Raw genomic sequence first — 19,922 nt, forward strand, 5'->3', positions numbered from 1 at the left:
CATAGCTCAGGGGAAGTTGAAAGAAAAAGGTCTAAGAGGCTTGCATATTGATTGGGTGTATCGGGCACACGGGTGGGTTCGCGAACAATCTGAGTGAGGTCATAAGCAATGGCAAAATCATGACAAAACCTCCCCTCATCATCTGTCTTATTTGAATGGATCAGCCATTCCACGTTATGGACGTTGAAGTCACCACAGATGTGGATGTTAGCCGAGGGATGTGAAGACAGTATGTGGTCTATTTTCTCAGATATGCTCTTTAAAGATAGTAACTCCGCTGTTGTGGGGCCTATAGAGGGCAAATATAAATACAGTGGTGTTAGCAAGTGCAACCCTGAAGCACATATAGGGTAAATTAGGATCTACTGCAGCCTTCCAGCACCTTCTGAAGCCTTCCAGCGCCTCCTGCAGCCTTCCATGCTAACTGCAGCCTTCCAGCACCTTCTGAAGCCTTCCAGCACTTCCTGCAGCCTTCCATGCTAACTGCAGCCTTCCAGCACCTTCTGCAGCCTTCAGCAACTCCTGCAGCCTTCAACACTTCCTGCGGCCTTCCAGCAGCTCTGTTCCAGTATCCACTGTTGTCTGGTTACCTCCTCCAGTGCCTACTTGATTCTGATTTAATTGATCTGACCATAATTTCCAGTCCTTTCGAATTTGCTACTTGCATTTATTTCTTTTTGGTAAATAAAAGACGCTCCGTCGTCTTTAAACGTACTTCAGCATTTGTCATTCTTTCTTTGTTCTTGCCGGTCTCTTTTACCTTTGTTTCTACCTTAGTTGTAGGGTCGACTGGCACATCTCCATACTGCCTCTCGACCTGCTGCAACATTAGCAGATGAACCCAATGTTGCCCAGCATTAAACGTAACGTTAAATTCCTTAAAAAAAAATGAAAAAATAAAAACTCACAAAAAGAAACTGAGACATGTGCATGCGAGTATTATGTTTTTTCTAAACAGTTCACTTTTTGTGAGTAAAAAAAAAAAAATCAAAAGCTGTGATCCAAACCTAAAGACAGTGAGTAAAGTGTGATAACAATTAGGCCAGCTTGCCACGTCTTGAAAAAAGTGTCTTCAAACCTGTTCGAACATGTTTTTCCTCACATATACACACCCACATGTACGCACGCATATACGCACACACACGCATGCATATACACATCCTCATACACACACCCATATGTACGCACGCACATATGCACAGACACGTACATATATTCACGTTCACGTATATACACTCATATTCACGTGCATACACACGCACGCGCTAACGTACACACATGTATGCACACATATGCGCACATGTACGCACACATGGGAAACGTCACTTCTCCTGAAAGGAATTCTAGACATGCGCAGTCAGAACACTCACCCCGATATAAAAGTCCACAACACCATTCAACTTGTACTTTCTTCCCTTTTGCCTGGTTTCATCAACCAGGCAAGTTCGGCGTCCATAGCTCTTGGCTTGGAGACTTTTCCACGTGGACGACTGCTATCATGAACGCACGGTTTTGCTGAGGCAAACACTCCCTTTCTATTTCTCTTTCTACGTGCAAGACGGCTATTTCTTGTCCTCAACTTCATTCCTTTCCTTTTCCACGCATGTAGTCGTCAATGCCTGAATGAACACGTGTTACACCTAAACCATGTAATTTTGACAGAGAATAAACGACATGTTTATTTTATTCAGCAATTGAGTTTTGTTTCCTTCATTCCAGTCGTTTCATTATTTTCTTTTGTAGCGAGTTAGGGTATTTATATCCTGGTCCGCAACAAACCAACTTATTCTTAACATAAGGAAGTTGTCACATGAACGATTTGCACATGTGCAGTCGTGAAACAGTTGACAAACAGATAAAAATCTGATACCTCTCCCCCACCACGTACCAATTTTTTAATTTTGACCCTGTATTTGTTCTGGCCGTATGTAGCGGCCGGTACAACCCCTTAGCAGCTCCTTTTTTCGGGTGAAAAAGTTTTCCAGATGTCTGAATACCCTATACATCAACTTTCAAGTCTAGATCAAAAATTCGTATATGGAGGGGGGGGTATAAATCTGTGGTACACATTTGAGGTACCTAATTGCAAAGAAAATGATAGAGGTGACTGAAACACTCTGCCCCCCCCCCTCCCCAAAGAAAAAACGAGACACATGATCGAATACGCCCTTCAAATAAAAGAAGCCACATTTCCATAAAACATGGAAGGTTTTTGGAAAGGGACAGACTTTCATACAACTGTTGTATTTTTCATCCATATAAGACAACAGTGACAAAATGTACTGCGAATTAAATAAGCTGTGCTTATTTTATCAAAGATATTCTTGTGTAATAAATTGCGAACAGACGGGCTTACCTGACAAACGCTCGAGGTGTGCACTCTGCAAAGCGGGCACGTCTAAAGAAAAATGGCAAGATGGCGGCGGCCGGTTAATATTGCCAAGTAATCACGCAAAATCTTGTGTTCTCTCGCACACACGAGAGTTCAGCTGAGCATAAAAACGGGTCACTGTGAGCAAGAAGGGGGAAGGAAAAACGTAGTCAAGACAAAGACGTCGCTTCTGACGACTGAGAAGAAAAAAGAAGAAAAAGAGCAAGAAGTAGAAGAGGAAGAAGAGAACGATACATGAGAAGACGAGGTGTGTGCGGTTTTGAGTAAATCGAAACAGACAGAAAAAAAAACTCTGATTACAAGCTATCTCGGCTTTGGTATGGAGAAATTTGACATCAGATTAATTCCAGAATTCGATGGCTCCCCCACTGGTCCCTCGGTGGTCGAATGGCTGGAAAAGGCTGAGCGCGTTTGCCGGTTGTGCAAGATTAAAGACCCAGCTATGGTTATCCCATTGAGACTCACTAAAGGGGCTTATGCCGTGTACCAGCAGCTAGGGGAGGATCCGACCATGGAGCAGATTACACAAGCGCTATACGGGGCATTTGGTACAGATCCTTTTGTCGCCTGGAGGAAGTTTTCCGAACGCCGACTTGGGCCGGGGGAGACAGTGGATGTCTACATGGCCGACTTGAAAAAGCTTGCCACTCCCTTCGGTGGTGCAAGTGATCGCATATTGGCATGCGCCTTTTAGTCGGGACTTCCGGATGAGGCAAGTCGACTGCTGCGAGCATCGTCAAGACTCACTGAGATTGGATTGGAGGAGTTATTGGCGAGAGCACAAAACATCTTGAAAGACGATCGAGAACTAGTCTCCGCAGCTGTTGACACTCTGGACTCGCCAACGAAGGGTCTACGATGCTATACCTGTGGTGGCCCCAACCACTTTTCCAGAGACTGCAAAAGCGGTACAAGGCGCACCCCTAATTATGGAGCACGACAAGTAATACGGTGTCACCAATGCAATAAGCCAGGCCACATAGCGCGGAATTGTCCGGGAAACGGGCAAGGGGAGGACGCCGCAGCGCTAGCACCCTCCCCAACGCGGCATTGAACAAAGCACTGCCTGCAGTAACAGTTCAAGTTGATGGATGTGAACGTTCAGCGCTGGTTGACACCGGCTGTACCCAAACCCTTCTTTGAAAGGAATATTGCGCCACATGGAAGAAACGAAGGATCCCTGTACTTACTGTCGGCCAAGGCTCATTGGTGTGTTGTGGGGTCAGCGTTGTTCATATCAGCATTGGCAATAGCTCTCCGGTTGCTGTGACGGTGTTAGTGGTCGATGGGGAGCTGCTCGGATATGACCTTCTCCTTGGAATGGATGCTATCACACAGCTAGGCGGAATTACTGTGAACGGCGCCGGTGATGTGAGCTTCTCTCGACCAAACAAACAAATGTGTGCAGCAATCACTCTCGATGAGCCCGACTTCCATGCAGAATACGATAAGGGCACAAACACTTGGACAGCGTCCTGGAAATGGGCAGGCGACCAGCCACCAGTGTCATTGCGGAATCGACTTACAGAGTATCCCCCTCCTGCGTGGCTTAGGGGGCAGTACAAGGCAGAACTTCAAGTGTGGCTGGATAATGGCTGGTTAGTTCCATACCCAGAGGATGAGCTCGGGCCCCCGCGGGGGCTAATTCCCCTGATGGCTGTCAGACAAGAGAACAAGCAGAAAGTTCGACCTGTTCTTGATTACCGGGAACTTAATGAATACGTTGACCCACACACTGCGGGGGCTGATGTCTGTGCTCATAAACTACGGGAGTGGCGGAGGCAGGGTGCAGAAGCAGCCATACTGGACTTGCGAAGAGCGTACTTGCAAATACGTGTTGAGAAATCGCTGTGGCCGTTCCAGACGGTGGTGATCAAAGGAACTCGCTATTGCTTGACCAGGCTAGGATTCGGCCTGAATGTAGCCCCTAACATCATGACAGCAATCATGCAGGCGATCCGCCGTCAAGATGAAGCGGTGCAACATGCGACATCGTCGTATATAGACGACATTTTTGTCAATGAGAGCCTTTTGTCTGCCCAGGCGGTCAAAGAACACTTCGAGCACTTCGGATTGTCGTGCAAGGAGCCGGAGCGGCTACAGGACGGGGCGAAAGTGCTCGGACTGCAGGTGAGCGGAAGTGCAGATGGCCTTCAATGGGGAAGGAGTGGTGAAATCTCGGAAATCCCATCTACCATCACACGGCGGAGCACGTTTGCCATTTGCGGAAAATTGGTGGGTCACTTCCCTGTGTGTGGGTGGCTCCGAGTGGCTGTAGCGGCCATAAAGCGACGGGCAACTTCTATGTCAACTGGATGGGACGATGGAGTGCATGATCCTGCCCTGCGAAGCATGCTGGTGGAAGTTGTGGCCAGAGTGACCAATGATGACCCTGTACGGGAGAGCTGGTGCGTCGATGGGAGTGAATTTACAGTTTGGGTAGACGCCAGCTCACTTGCCCTTGGCGTTGCTCTGGCGGTCGACGGAAGTATAATAGAAGATGCCTACTGGCTTCGGCCGGAGAATGACGCCAAGCATATAAACCTAGCTGAACTCGATGCTACACTGAAAGGAGTCAATCTAGCGCTTCAGTGGCAGGCTAGAATCCTTCACATCATCACGGATTCCACGTGTGTGCATCGGTGGATGATCAATGTCTTGAACGGAAAAGCACGTTTGACAACGAAGGCGTCGGCCGAAATGTTGATCCGGAGGCGGCTTGCTACCCTAACCGAAACCACTAAAGAATACGACTTGGTCATAGATGTGACACTGGTGCAGTCCTGTTTGAATCAGGCGGATCGTCTGACCAGAGTGCCACGCCGTTGGCTAGACCTGCCAAAAGAAGTGAACGAGTCAGCACCTGTAAATTGCGCTGCAGTGGGACATAGACTCAGCCCGGAGCATATTAATGATGTCCATTGCCAAAGCGGGCACCCCGGTGTAAACCGAACGCTTTACTTCGCCAGATTGGTTGACCCCTCTGTGTCTCGGAGGGCTGTGAAATCTGTTGTGGGAAGCTGCAACACCTGCCGATCGATCGACCCAGCACCTGTCCGGTAGAAGAAGGGAATACTTAGTGTGAAGCGTAATTGGGATAGGATTGCGATGGACATAACGCACTACAACGGGAGGCATTTTTTGACGCTTATCGACTGTGGACCATCTAGGTTTTCATTGTGGCAGCCCCTTCGCCGGCAGGACGCGGCTGCCATTATCCATGAGTTGGAAGGTGTGTTCCTCGAGCGTGGCCCTCCTTCTGAGATACTCACTGACAATGGCCCCGCTTTTGTTAGTGAGCCGTTTAAACAGTTTGCAGATGGCTGGGGCATCCATCTGCGTTTTCGGTGTGCCCATGTTCCCAGTGGAAACGGGATTATTGAGCGCAATCACAGAACTGTTAAGACAATCGCAGCACGGAAGGGGTGTATGGTACCTGAAGCAGTCTATTGGTACAACGTCACCCCTAAGGACGATGTTTCACCCTCCACCGCGCCAGCCAACGCGCTACATACATACCGTGTCAGGGTGAGAGGTTTGGAGAGCAGCTCACTACCCGAACCGGAGCCACCACAAAAGAACATAAAAGAGGGAGATGTCGTCTGGGTTAAAAAACCCCAAGGCCAGTGCACGACTCGCTACGGAACCGGTCATGTCACTGAAGTGATCAGCCCGCAGGCGGTGCGAGTTGATGGAGTACCTCGTCATATTAAAGACTTAAGATCAGTATTCCAAACGCAGCTGCCGCTTGACGAAGATAGTGAAATTGAATCCGTGACCAGCGACCCATCATTCTGGTTCATGACGGCTTCAACGCACAGCGACACTGAGAGTGGTAGCCTTCAAAGTACTGACCCTCCTGCTGATGATGAAGACCCGGACAGTGATACTGCGATGCTCAGCTTTAGGTTCGCCGACCTTCGTGTCACGGAAGACAGCGCAGATGGTGATGAAGCCCCGAATCCCCCTCTCCGAAGAAGCACTCGAAGAAAAAGGCCACCGCCTCCCTGCTCTTTCTGTGATAATGAGATCAGGGGGGAGTGTGTAATAAATTGCGAACAGACGGGCTTACCTGACAAACGCTCGAGGTGTGCACTTTGCAAAGCGGGCACGTCCAAAGAAAAATGGCAAGATGGCGGCGGCCGGTTAATATTGCCAAGTAATCACGCAAAATCTCGTGTTCTCTCGCACACACGAGAGTTCAGCTTAGCATAAAAACGGGTCACTGTGAGCAAGAAGGGGGAAGGAAAAACGTAGTCAAGACAAAGACGACGCTTCTGACGACTGAGAAGAAAAAAGAAGAAAAAGAGCAAGAAGTAGAAGAAGAAGAAGAGAACGATACATGAGAAGACGAGGTGTGTGCGGTTTTGAGTAAATCGAAACAGACAGAAAAAAAACTCTGATTACAATTCTTTTTATTGTCTGTTGAAAAAAGATGTTATTTAAATTGTTTTTGAAAAAGGTTTATTAAAACTATTTTCCATTTAAAAAAAATTTTTTTTTATTTCTGTTCGACTTTTAAGATTAATAAAATCACAAATTTACAAAAGACAAAAGTACCCCCCCCCCCCCAAAAAAAAACAGAAATAAACTATTATTTTGTTTTTAAAATTAAAAAATAGAATGTTTGGGTTGGGATGGGGGGAATGAGTGATTTGAAGAATTCGCACGGGTCAAAACACAGGAGGCTATGTTATTTGATGCTACACCGGTCACCTAATATCACGTGACAGCACTTTTATTTTATATGACGATAAAAACTAGATTAATAGTAAATTAAAAAAAAAAAAAAGTCAATGTGCAACTATTAAAATTATACACGGACAAGAAAAATACGCGAAAGCAGACAGAGATACAGTGCATCTTTTATTTTTTTAAAAAATTCCTAATAGTTTTATTAATACAGAAAAAAATGATACACCTATGTGTAAAACGTCACCGAGCATTGTTGTGTTGTCATGACAATACGGTGTACGTAGTACACATATTTTGTAACGTTCAACACACAACTCCATGTTTTTTTACACCGTTTTCATAGCAGTCGTCTCCAACTATCTGTGACTGCGTTAATTTGTCTTTTCTTGTTTTAGCTGCGAGCCTTTCATTAGCTTCCCGGCGGATTTCTAGCTCCACTTGTCTTCGGGAGACGGACAAAGAAAATTTATTGGTAAGACAAGATTGATTTCTTAATTTTAAATTAATTAAATACTGTGCTTTTTTTAAGGGGTGCGTGTATTTATTTTATGCGTGTGTATTTTGCGGCCCTGGAACATGGATAATTTTGTTAAGACTTGTTTTAAACATGTCGGCCTTTGTAACTTGCTTTAAGGAACTAGTCCAGATGGTTTGTGTTTTAATAGAGTAAATCTATCTAATTCTGATTTATCTATAGATTTTTAAACTGGGAGGATATGTTAGGACTTAAAAAAAATAAAAAATAAAACTTTGAAATAATTTTTAATATATAAAACGGATTTTTTAAAAATTATATCAAGAAAAATCACAACTGCCTTCCATAGAAAAAAATAAGTAAACACTAAAAATAAAAAAGATCACTTTTTCTCTGTATTGTTTTAAAAAAACATTTTTAACAATTTTCTTAAACTTTTTGCCAGAAAATAACCGTTTTAGTCCTTTTCATTTATTTACATTTTTATTAGTATTAATTCTGCGATCTTTTTAAAAGAGAAAACAGCTCAAAGTTTTAACTTAAGTGCAAGTTATTTTTAGTTTTTTTTTCACTTGGTAATAAAACAAGTGTCCATGTGCTTGACTTTTTTTTATTCGTCATTGTTTGTTTTTATAATTACATTTATTTCTAGATTTTTTATATCTAGGTTAATAAACACTTAAAAATCAATATATTTCTTTCGATAAGTTATTTACAAATTATAACTAGTAATTTGTTTTCTTTTCTTAGGCTTATATATATATGTGTGTGTGTGTGTGTGTGTGTGTGCTTCAACAGAATGTGAACCAACGTAAACTTAATACTTAGGTTATGATTTAAAAAAAATCGGTTCTAGATAGCACACACAGACATACATTAAAGTGTAGTATCTGTTCTGATACAACACTTTATTAAATCGCCACACTAACGTACTGTACTTACAATAACCTTTATCCCCGAGTGGCTTCCGGGCCTTGATAAGTGGTGACCGTCTTTTTAAAAAACAAAACAAACAAACAAAAAAACATTTCCGTCTTCAGTCATTGAAAAAAAGAAATCGGGTGCCAGCGCACTTACTGATCCGCGCTACTTTTTAAATTGTATTTCCAAGTTTAATTAAAGTTTTACATGTTGGTACTAGTGCATTCTGCATTAGTGCAGTGAGTGCACTTATTGATCTGTCTGTGCTGAAATAATAATGTTATTATTTAAAAAGCCGTTCTTAACATGGGGAGTGTTTTGTAACTATTCTATACTTTAACCTTACAATTGAATAAAAAAAAAACATCGGTATTTATGCACTTATTGAACCGTCCGTGCTGAAATAATGTTATTATTTAGAAAGCCCTTCTTAACATGGGGAGGATTTTTGTAACTATTCTGTGTAAAACTTGTCGAAAGCTCTGCTTTTGAGGTTGTTTTAAAAATGGAATGGAAATTTAAATTTCGTTCTGTTTTATTTATTTATCCCCCCCCCCCAATTGCATTATTAGAAGCCAAATCTTCTTGCTCCCAAAATTTGACTATTCTATAAAAATTCGGTAAATTTTTACGACGTGCCCCCTCCCCCAGCGTAACCACCCCAACCTCCCCATGTTAAGAATGGCTTTCGGAATAACCCCTCCTCAACATCGGAAGCCGTTCTTGACATGGGGAGGTTGGGAGGGTGTTTATTCCGAAAGCCGTTCTTAACACGGTGGTTGGGAGTGCATATACTACGCTGGAGCAGGTCATAAAAAAATACCAAAAATTCTTATATTTGCAAATTATGTATATGTGAATCGTCATGTTATCCATTTTTTGGTCAATGTGGTCTGTTGTCCTATTGAAGATTTACCTGCTTTTTAGTTAAACTCCTTATAACTTATTCAAGATTATATTGAATTTTTCAACTTTAAGATGGCTGCCATTGAAATAATGCTTAGTTGTAGTTTTATAACTGCTTTATCCAATTAATAGTTAACTGATCAAACAATACACGGTCATCTTTTAAAGATAAAAACTTCAACATAGAAGAAAATTTGTAAACATATTTTTAATTATTTTGTACAAGTTCTTGCACCCGGACAGCATCGGGTACAACTGGTTACATAAAAAAATGTGTTTACAAATATATCGAGCTTTTCTTGAGATGATTTGCTTTGCATCTTTCGTACGACAGAGGCGCGTTCAAAAATTCAGTTCCTTTCCGTTTAAGAAACGCAATAAAATATTTGAGATTTAAAAAAAAAAGTTTTAAACAACTCTATTTAAAATCAGAAATAATTTTCTCTTCGACAGTTGATGAGTTTTAAATAATTTCCGGATGTCAAAAAAAGTGAGTATATTGAAGCGATTGTCTCTCAAAAGGGCTGCCATGCATATTATCTATTGTTTTCTTTTTTGTCAGCGCTAACAATAATAATCCACCTGATAGATTTACTAATAAAATGAAACTGTCTTTTGTAATTAAAGAATCATAATTGAGGGCGCTCACTTATTGTATATTTACTAATTACCGAAGACAGTTTCTTCTCCGACTGTGCCAGAGAAATTCCTGAAGGTGTGGAAAAAAATAAAACAAATGTTTGGAGCATGTTTTACTTTCGACAACAAACCGAGGAAGTGGCTAAGAAATAATAAAAAGGCTTTGTATTACTGTACACATAGATTCGAAGAAGTTGTCAAAAAATAAATATATAACAAATGTTATCAAAAGTAAGATAAGTTACTTTTCTACCTAACTGGATATGTTTTTAGTGTTTTTATTCAATGTAACATGTTTATTCAGCTCGAAAAAATATACTGTGTTTACCGATGTATTGGAACATTCAAAATGGCGTCCCCGTCTCTCATTAACACGGTAAGTTTGGGAAAAGGTGCTATAAATATAAAACTAGACAAAATACTGTTAGAAACGCGAACGCGCTCAATATATATTACCGTGACATAGGTTGGCATATATTCGGTGTTTTTTTTTTTTAATAGTATTTTGTCTAGTTTATTATTTATAACACCTTTTCCCGAACTTACCGTGTTAAAGAGAGAGTCGGGCGCCATTTAGAATTTTCCAATACATCGGTAAACAATGTATGTTTTTCGAGCTGAATAAACATGTTACATTGAATAAAAACACGAAAAATATATCCAGTTTGGCAGAAAAGTAACTTATCTTGCTTTTGATAACATTTATTTGTTATATATTTGTTTTTTGTGGCCTTTTGGTCAAGATCAAAGTGTAGTATCTGTTCTACTGCTGAGTGCTGCAGTGCACTTCCATTTTTTGTTCTCTTTCGGTGGAGGAGAAATCCTTCACGACTGAGACAATTTTTATTTTTGTACCTTTTCTCCACGTTAAAAAACGACCCTGGTGTCTAACTCTGTCCCGTGGGGAGGCATAGTAAATAGGTACAACCCCCCCCCCCCCAAAATATAACAAATAAATTTTACCAAAGGCATACATATAATATATTGTGCTTTGCTTGATTGGCACATATGGCGACAAAAATAAACAAAATACAGAAAAGTTTGTATGATGTATTGATGTACGTGCCAGTTAGGGAACAAAGATGAAATATTCCAAAAAATCACGTAATTTGATCCAAAAAAGCAAATTTTACAATTAAGAAGCGAGTCGTAATGTCCCCCCCCCCCATCATGATAAAATATTAAACAATAAAAAATTGGAGACAACTCAAATCGAAATTCAGGTAAAAAATCAGCCTTACGTTCAATGCAGTTTAGTAGTAAAATCACTAAAAATCGTAATTTTTTGTTTTTCTTAAAAAAAACAAAAAACAAAAAAACAAAAAAAAAACAAACAAACCGATTTACGGGCAGACTTCTACGAGAGCGCCAACCCCCTAAAAATGCCCGTTGTGGGCGTTGTGCACCACTGCACCGGTTTTTAACCTTTTTTTTTTTTTTTTTTTCGATGATTACCATACATTATAGACTTAAGTATCATATTAGAAAATATTTGAAAAAAAAATAAGGCACTTCTGCATGCCAGTGACATGAAGCGAACGAACGTGTGTATTCTACTTTCAATAACGTCCGATAAAGGGCGTGTGTCGGACGAAAAGGGGTCGATAATTCGTACCTTTTCTAAAAGTTCGTGCCAAGAAAATCCCTTGGAAGGGTTTTTTGAACAAATAAGAGAACTCTATCCCTTGTAACTATGCAAAAACACTATATTCCAAAAAGGTTTAAATGAAAATCACTCTTTGAAAAAAAAAAAAAATAAATAAATAAAAATAAAAAAACAGTATTATTAAAAAATTTCTGTAAATTTTTTTAAATAAAAACTTGGTATGCACTCGTGCAGTCGGGTGCTGAAATAATGTTATTTAGAAAGCCATTCTTAACATGCGTACGGGTGGGTGTTGTGTACCTAATCTGTAATCAAGACCTCGTTAAACTTTAATGAAACTTGAAAATCCTATTTTGAAAATAGCGCGGATCAAGTGCACTTAGCACTGAAAACTTCTTTATTAGAATTATATTTTGCTACATTGACGAGCAAAATTTAAATTTATACAATCTCAATGTGAAAAAAAATATTATTCTTAAACCTCTATAAACGTTTCATCTTTTTTTTAAATTCTATTTTGCTACATTGACAAACTAAAATTATATTTTGATATTTTAAAATTAGAGAAAAAAATTAATACATGAAAATTATATTTTGATACATTTTTTATTCAATAAATGTTTCGATTTTCATATTTTTTGCGTTATCGTAAACACTTGTTTATATTTGAGGTTCACAGAATGGCCGCTAGCCGGCAGTTATCTTTCGAAGAACAGGGGTCGTTAACTCGTCTCTGTTGCTAATATGTCACTGTCATGCAGAAGTAGCAGTGTCAGAAATTTCGTGAAAATAGTGAATAATTCCACCCCATCTTTCCAAGCTTATAACTCCTCGAAAAATGTAATTCAAGCCCTAATTTTTTTTTCAATTAAAGGAGCAAGGACCAAGGTTTCATTAAAAAAAAAAAAGACAAAAAAAACAATGTGTTCTTATAAAATAAGGTTTTAAACTTCGGACTTTACAGGTAAATTTCTAAAAAAGGGATTTTTTTTTCGTTTTAAATTTGAATATATTATTTATTGACCTTTTCTCTTCAATTTGTGATATATAAAACTCTCCGACATAAATTATTTACTTTTTAAGAGAAAGTTGAAAGTGGGTGACACTTGGGGGGGGGGGGGCGTGAATTTAAAAAAAAAAAAACGTTTGTCTAAAATATTATATTCGGTTTATTGGAAAGAACATAAAATTTCACATTGACCCTGAAAATATCGTAAAAATAGAATCAATAGAAAAATTTTGATAGATTTTTAAAGTTTAAAAATTGAAAAATATTGAGTTCGGAAAATTCATTACTGTTTAAAAAAAAAAAAAAATTCTATTACTTTTAAAACAACTGTAATAGTTTATTTTGGAAGTATAATCCATAAAGAAAATAAATAACCCACTTTTAACAGAAATTACGAGATTTTTATATTGTATTCGCAGTTTCGTGTTAGGGGTGTCAAAAATTCCTACAAAAATTCTGATACTGCTAATGCAGAAGTGCCAACAATAATTTAATTACTTTTAAAAAGGGGAGTACACTTTCTCATTCATTGCTACCTGACTTTACTATCCATTTCTTTACCGACTTATCACGTGATTAGAACGTTATAACGAGGAAGTGAACCTCTTAAAGGCATTAATTTTTTTTCTGCTAATATGATACTTAAGTCTGTAATCTATGATAATCGTCAGAAAAAAAAATAAAAAGGTGAAAAACACGCATTTTTGGGGGGGGGCACTTTCGTACAGGTCCGTTGATTTACGTAATTTTTTGGAATATGACATCTTTGTTCTGTAACGAGTACGTACATCATACAGACTTCTCTATATTTTCTTTACTTTTAATTGCTGCCATAAGTGCCAATCTGAATAAGCACCTATTTTTTTTTGCGTTTCCTGTAACCCCCCCCCCCATGACATTCCAACTGTTTTCAAAACTTGGGGGCGGGGGATAGAACATATCTAGCAATGTGCCCGGCAGTACCCGGCCGTAAGATACGCTTAAATATATTTTAATTCATGCAGATTACGTATGTATATTCTCAGATAATACTCTATCGATTCGATTACTATATTATGTGTGTATGTATATATATATATATATATATATATATATATATATATATATATATATTTATATATTTATTACATAGTGTGCGTGTATATATATTTGTATGGGCGTGGCTCAAAGGCTAAGGAATGAGGGTTGAGAGTTGTCTGTTTTAGTTTCGATTCTAACTGATGGCACCCAAGTCATATAATAAGCTAGAATCGAAACTAAAACATACACATAATTCACCTGTGATCCCTTTTTTAAAAGATGGAATCGCCCGATCGTCGAAGACAAGATGCAAGGAAGAATTATAGATTTAGAAAAAAAAAAAAAACCCCGAAGTATTGTAGAATTTAAAGTGAGGAATCAGTTCCGTATATAAATTGAACGTAAAATGACCCCCCTCCCATTTCCGGGTTCCAGGGGTTGTTCTAACATTTTAGGGCTGTTAACTTGGGGGGGGGGGGCAGTAACTTTTAAAGCCGCGTCGCAATATCGTAAAAAGTAACCACACGTAATCGCTTAAAAAAAGTAAGACACCACTCCCACAACACAGAAGGATTTATCTTCCGTAGCAAAAAAAAAAAAAAAAAAAAAAAAAAAAAATTACCTGTCCCCAAAAACGTTAGCTTGGCACAATTGGGGAATTATTTACGTTAATTTTATGTACGAAACTGGTCCCCCACTATAAATTCTAATTTTTAAACTTCAGAATCTTCACACATAATGGCCAAAAAATGTGTTGTTGATTCAGTAAAAAGTTACGAAACTAAAACAATTCGATTGTTTTAGTTTCTCGTTGATCACTCTATCAATAAAAAATAATTACAAAATTAAATCAACCTGAATACCTTTCGATTTCAAGTCAGCGATTTTAACGTTAAAAAAATCTAATTACTTAGTAACACTTATTTTTTTTTATTTTTTATTTTTTTTTAGAAATTTAGAATCCTTTAAACTGTCGAATATAAAATACTCACTTTTAAATTCTTAAATTTTCACTGAAAATTTTGAAATTCAATTGACATAGATTGATTTAAAAAACTCACATTAAAAAAAATGATTTAATAATTTAATGGCTAAACTATACCGAAATTTAACTATGAAAAGTTAATATTTTTTTTTGTTTGCATTTTATAAAAAAATGCAAACAAAGTATTTTTTACAGAAAAATGCAATTTAATAATAATAATAATAATAATAATAAAGTTCCCGGGCAACGCAGTTTAATTTTAACGAACTTGAATTTATTAGTTGGTTTAAAATTTATTGAATAATTATGACAAGTAAATCTAGAAAAATAAATGAATTTAATATTTTAAAAGTATAAAATTTAATAAAAAATTTTTTTTTTTAAATGTAGTCAATTTTATTTAAAAGTACCTGTTTTTTAGTCACGTGGTGGCGTTTGCAATCATTTTATTTGTTTATCAAAGTTATCTATTTAAATTCCTACTTATATCTGCTTTCTTTTGTCTCTCTCTCTCTCTCTCGTGTGTGTGTGTGTATATATATATATATATATAAGAAATTTTCTTTTTCGTCAAAAGATAATTTTTGTGACACCATTATGCACAGCAACCGCTGTTTATATTTTAATGTAAATTATATATTTGTATATAGTAATCGTTTGTTTTAGAGGTTAATATTTTATTTACCAAGAAAAAAAGTAATATTATTTATTATGAATTTAAATAAAATAAAACTTGAAATATTTTCTCTTTTGTTTAGATGGAGACTCCTCCACCCTCGTTTTTTCTTTTCTTTTTTTCTATTTTGTTTTTAAAACTGGAATCTTTTTTTTCTTTCTCTCAAGCCTATGTAGTACAACTCTTCCTAAAATGCCTATAAATCTCACTAGTAGCAACCAAATATAACAGTGCTAATTCGTACTAAGTCTACTTATAAAACGGCCCACGGACGAATCAGCCTTTTTCTCCCTTTCCTTGTGTAAATTGTACCAAATGCATGCCTGACCCAATTTTTTTTCTATGGGAGCCGAATGAAACCATAAATAGTAACAATTCTTTTACTTCTTCTCATAATAATAATAATAATAATAATAATAATAATAACAACAACAACAATGATTTCTTTTTATTATATATTAAAAGAATAGTTTGTTTTCTTATCGTCTTTTTAGAGTTTTTTTTTTTTTTTTTTTTTTAATAAGTAACATATGGTTCTTTTCTTTGCTCCACTGGAAAAATATGTCCATATTGCATGAAGTATTTAACTGTTATGTTAGCAATTATCGTATTTTTAATGTTTATTTCCACTTCTTACTGCGTTCTAATTATGATTTTTAAAAATCTGAAAAATTGGTCACCTACATTTTAAATCTCGCCTGTCTGTTTATTTCACCGTTGCGTTACCATACATTTGAAGTAATGAATGAATACTTACTCTCTTTTTTTCTTTATCAATGAAAAGGCTCAGGCTCACTATAATTAATAAAATTGTGAAACGGCTGCGTGTGTTTTTATTTCGACTACGACTTGCACATTGATTAATTTAAAATGATTTAAATTGAATATTTATGATTTATAAAAAAAATGCGAAAATCATTAAAGAAAATTATTGTTGAAAATGTTTTTGTTTTTTAATCACAAAATGAAATCCACCAGAACGCATTTTTTATACTTTAGTTAGTTTTATCATTCTGTTCTTTCAACTAAAAATATCTGGGTTACAAAATATAAAAAATTAAACTTAAAAAAAAAAAAATACAGAAACATCTTTGTACATACTCGTCACGGAACAAATGTGTCATAAAAAAAAAGCACGTAAATCAATTTTTTTTTTTTATCTAAGAAAATAAAAATTTACGATTTTAAAGTTTTATTTTGAATATAGAATCTCTGTAGTTAAATTAAGTTATCGCCCTTGAATTTTAACACATTCTAAAATCAGTGTGGCTCTCGACTCCCCCGTCATGAAATTTGATTTGGTAAATTTTTTACTTATTTTCCATCTTAATAATTACCCTTTAAAAAGACGACTTGTTAAGGTTTTCGGGTATGCTGAAAACGAATATCGCATTTAAATTTGCGCAGAAAGTAGCTTTCCAGATATTAAGCAATGTAATTTTTATGTTAACAGTAAACACTGTCCATTTTTTTTTTTTAATTTTTTTTTTTTTTTACACAAGTTGCCTTTTGATTTTTTAATTTTTTAGTTAAAAACAACTTGGTTGATTTACGTAATTTTTGAAATATGACATCTTCGTTCTATAATGGCCAGTTGCTTCATAAAAATTTCTGTTTTTGTATTTATTATTATTAAGTCAAATTCTAAAAGCCCAAAATAAACCTCGCCCATTGACAAAATCTCACCTCACTCAGCATCGAAACCCGATGGCTTTCATTTGCGACTTCTGAAAAATCGCAAACACCAGCTATCCCTCCCACTACAACTGCTCTGGAATAAATCTCTACAAGAAGGATATGTACCTCAAGCTCTGATATATGGTATGATTACGCCAATACACAAAGGAGGTAGTAGAGGAATAGCAAAAAATGATAGACCAGTAGTGTTGACATCACATCTAATAAAGATTGTTGAAAGAATACTGTGACATAAGGTGGTAGACTTTCTGGAAAACAAAGGAGCCTTCAACAAAGGACATGTTTTTTTTTTTACAGGACCGCTCCTGGTTGTCGCTGCTCTGTCACAATGAGAACATCCTACATGATATTCAAGATGGAGATGATGTAATCTATATAAACTTCGCAAAAGCTTTTGACAAAATAGACATTTGTATACTCCTGAATAAAATTTGTTTGCTCGGGATGTAGACACCCTGCTTCCTCTCGGACATCACACAAAAAGTAACCATTTGAGGGAGCTTATCAGAGGCACGTAAGGTCATCAGCGGCATACCACAAGGCTCAGTATTAGGTCCTCTATTGTTTTTTATAAAAGTCACTGACATAGATAGAACTGGAACATCTTTTGCTGGCGACACACGAATCATGAAAAAGATCTCCACACCACATGACTCAAGGCTTTTATTAGGTTGTTACAAAAATAATGGCCGATTTCAGAAACAAACATTCTTGAAAAATGAACAATAGAAATGTTAAAATTAATCAAAATACGAGCCTTGCCCAACTATGCATCCCTGCCATCGATCTATAAATATTATTTATTCCTTGTTGATAAAAAGTTATTGTCTGTGATGCAACAAAATTTTTGAAAGCTGATTCTACCTCTTCTTTGGACCGAAACGTTTTACCATTTAAAAATGAGCTTAAATGCTTTAAAAAAATGATACTCATTAGGCAAAAAGGGAGAATATGGAGGATGTGTTAAAGTCTCGTATCCCAAGTCTGTGAATTTCTGCAGAGTCAATCTTGCAACATGTGGTTGCACATTATCGTGGAGCAGAATTGGACCAGATTGATTCACCAAGGCAAGGCTCCCATATTGCAAGGAAGCATGCATTTCGGTAAGTTGACTGCAAGAGATCTCTGCTGTAATACTCTGATTGGTTCTCAAAAAGCTGTAGTGGATAACACCGATTATAGACCACCAAACTGTCACCATAATCTTTTGCTGATGCAACTTTGGCTTTAGGAAGAGTTCGGGAGACTCATTACAATCAAGCCACTGACCAGATCGTTTACGATTATCATAAAGAATCCACTTTGTCACTTGTGACAATTCGGTCAAGAAAGGGGTCATTGCTATTACGCACACAAAGCATTGAACAGACTTCAAATTTCCTAAGATTTTGATTCTCATTGAGCTCATGAGGAATACATTGAGTTTTTTCACCTTTCTAAATGGCATGAAACTGTTGCAGTACTAACGCCAAATGTCATTTCTCTGACCCTTTGACAAGGATTTTGCTCAACAACTGTTGCAATTGTTTGTTGTCAAAACTGCATGCTCGCCCTCTACCTTCATCTTCAAGGCTTTCGTCTCCAATACAAAATTCTTGGAATCGCCTTTGTACTGTCTGATCATTTGTGGACCCCTCTTGCCATGCTCTGTTGATATTAGAAGTTTTGGAGGCATTAAGCCCAAGTTTGAACTCGTGCAACATGTGTAGGTGAAGGTCATGTTTTGGATCTTGCATTTAGGGCTCTGTATGCTTCGAAAAAAATTTTTTTACCTGAAAATAAATTAAAAAATTTTATTTAGTATATAACCCTAAAATGAACTACAAATTTTGTATTAAAATGACTTTTCAAAGCGCATCATTTTAGGTGGGCATTATTTTTGTAACAACCTAATACAAGACCTCAACAAAATTATAAAATGGTTTAATGACAACAATATGGCTCTAAATGGAGACAAATTTGAACTACTCCAATATGGTAATAAAGGCCATCTCAAGGAAATATCTGGATACTGATGTGGGCAACAAAAAACTATATCAAAGGAAGTAGTGAAAGATCTCGGGGGGGGGTTTATATGAGCAACGATGTCACCTTCACACAACATATTGACCATACAATAGCCGTCGCAAGACGACAAACATGATGGATACTGAGAACCTTCAGGAGTAGGAGGAGTGGGAGCATGCTCACACTATGGAAATCCATTGCCCTTCCAATGCTGGAATACTGCTTTCAACTGTAGTTTCCACAAAAAGTAACAAAAATCTGCAAAATAGAAGCAACCCGGAGAACATTCACGAGCAAAATATGTGGAGTAGACATTCATGAGCAAAATATGTGGAGTAGACATTCACGAGCAAAATATGTGGGGTAGACATTCACGAGCAAAATATGTGGGGTAGACATTCACGAGCAAAATATGTGGGGTAGACATTCACGAGCAAAATATGTGGGGTAGACATTCACGAGCAAAATATGTGGGGTAGACATTCACGAGCAAAATATGTGGGGTAGACATTCACGAGCAAAATATGTGGAGTAGACATTCACGAGCAAAATATGTGGAGTAGACATTCACGAGCAAAATATGTGGGGTAGACATTCACGAGCAAAATATGTGGGGTAGACATTCACGAGCAAAATATGTGGGGTAGACATTCACGAGCAAAATATGTGGGGTAGACATTCACGAGCAAAATATGTGGGGTAGACATTCACGAGCAAAATATGTGGGGTAGACATTCACGAGCAAAATATGTGGGGTAGACATTCACGAGCAAAATATGTGGGGTAGACATTCACGAGCAAAATATGTGGGGTAGACATTCACGAGCAAAATATGTGGAGTAGACATTCACGAGCAAAATATGTGGGGTAGACATTCACGAGCAAAATATGTG

General features: G+C 37.4%; 1 protein-coding gene and 1 pseudogene across 1 annotated transcript in view; one reads left to right on the forward strand and one right to left on the reverse strand.

The window, feature by feature from the left end:
* Positions 1-7,386: 7,386 nt before the first annotated feature.
* LOC145263807 (zinc finger MYND domain-containing protein 11-like) overlaps positions 7,387-19,922 on the forward strand; it is a 219,103-nt gene continuing 206,567 nt past the window's right edge. The window contains exon 1 of the mRNA XM_080120872.1: positions 7,387-7,559. The gene's annotated coding sequence lies outside the window, so the exon portion shown is untranslated. The remainder of the gene's footprint in view (positions 7,560-19,922) is intronic.
* LOC145263916 (histone-lysine N-methyltransferase SETMAR pseudogene) lies at positions 17,909-18,361 on the reverse strand (annotated as a pseudogene).

The sequence above is a fragment of the Euprymna scolopes genome, chromosome 39 (genome assembly GCF_053919585.1).
Source record: "Euprymna scolopes isolate OS-2025 chromosome 39, ASM5391958v1, whole genome shotgun sequence".
NCBI lineage: Eukaryota > Metazoa > Mollusca > Cephalopoda > Sepiida > Sepiolidae > Euprymna > Euprymna scolopes.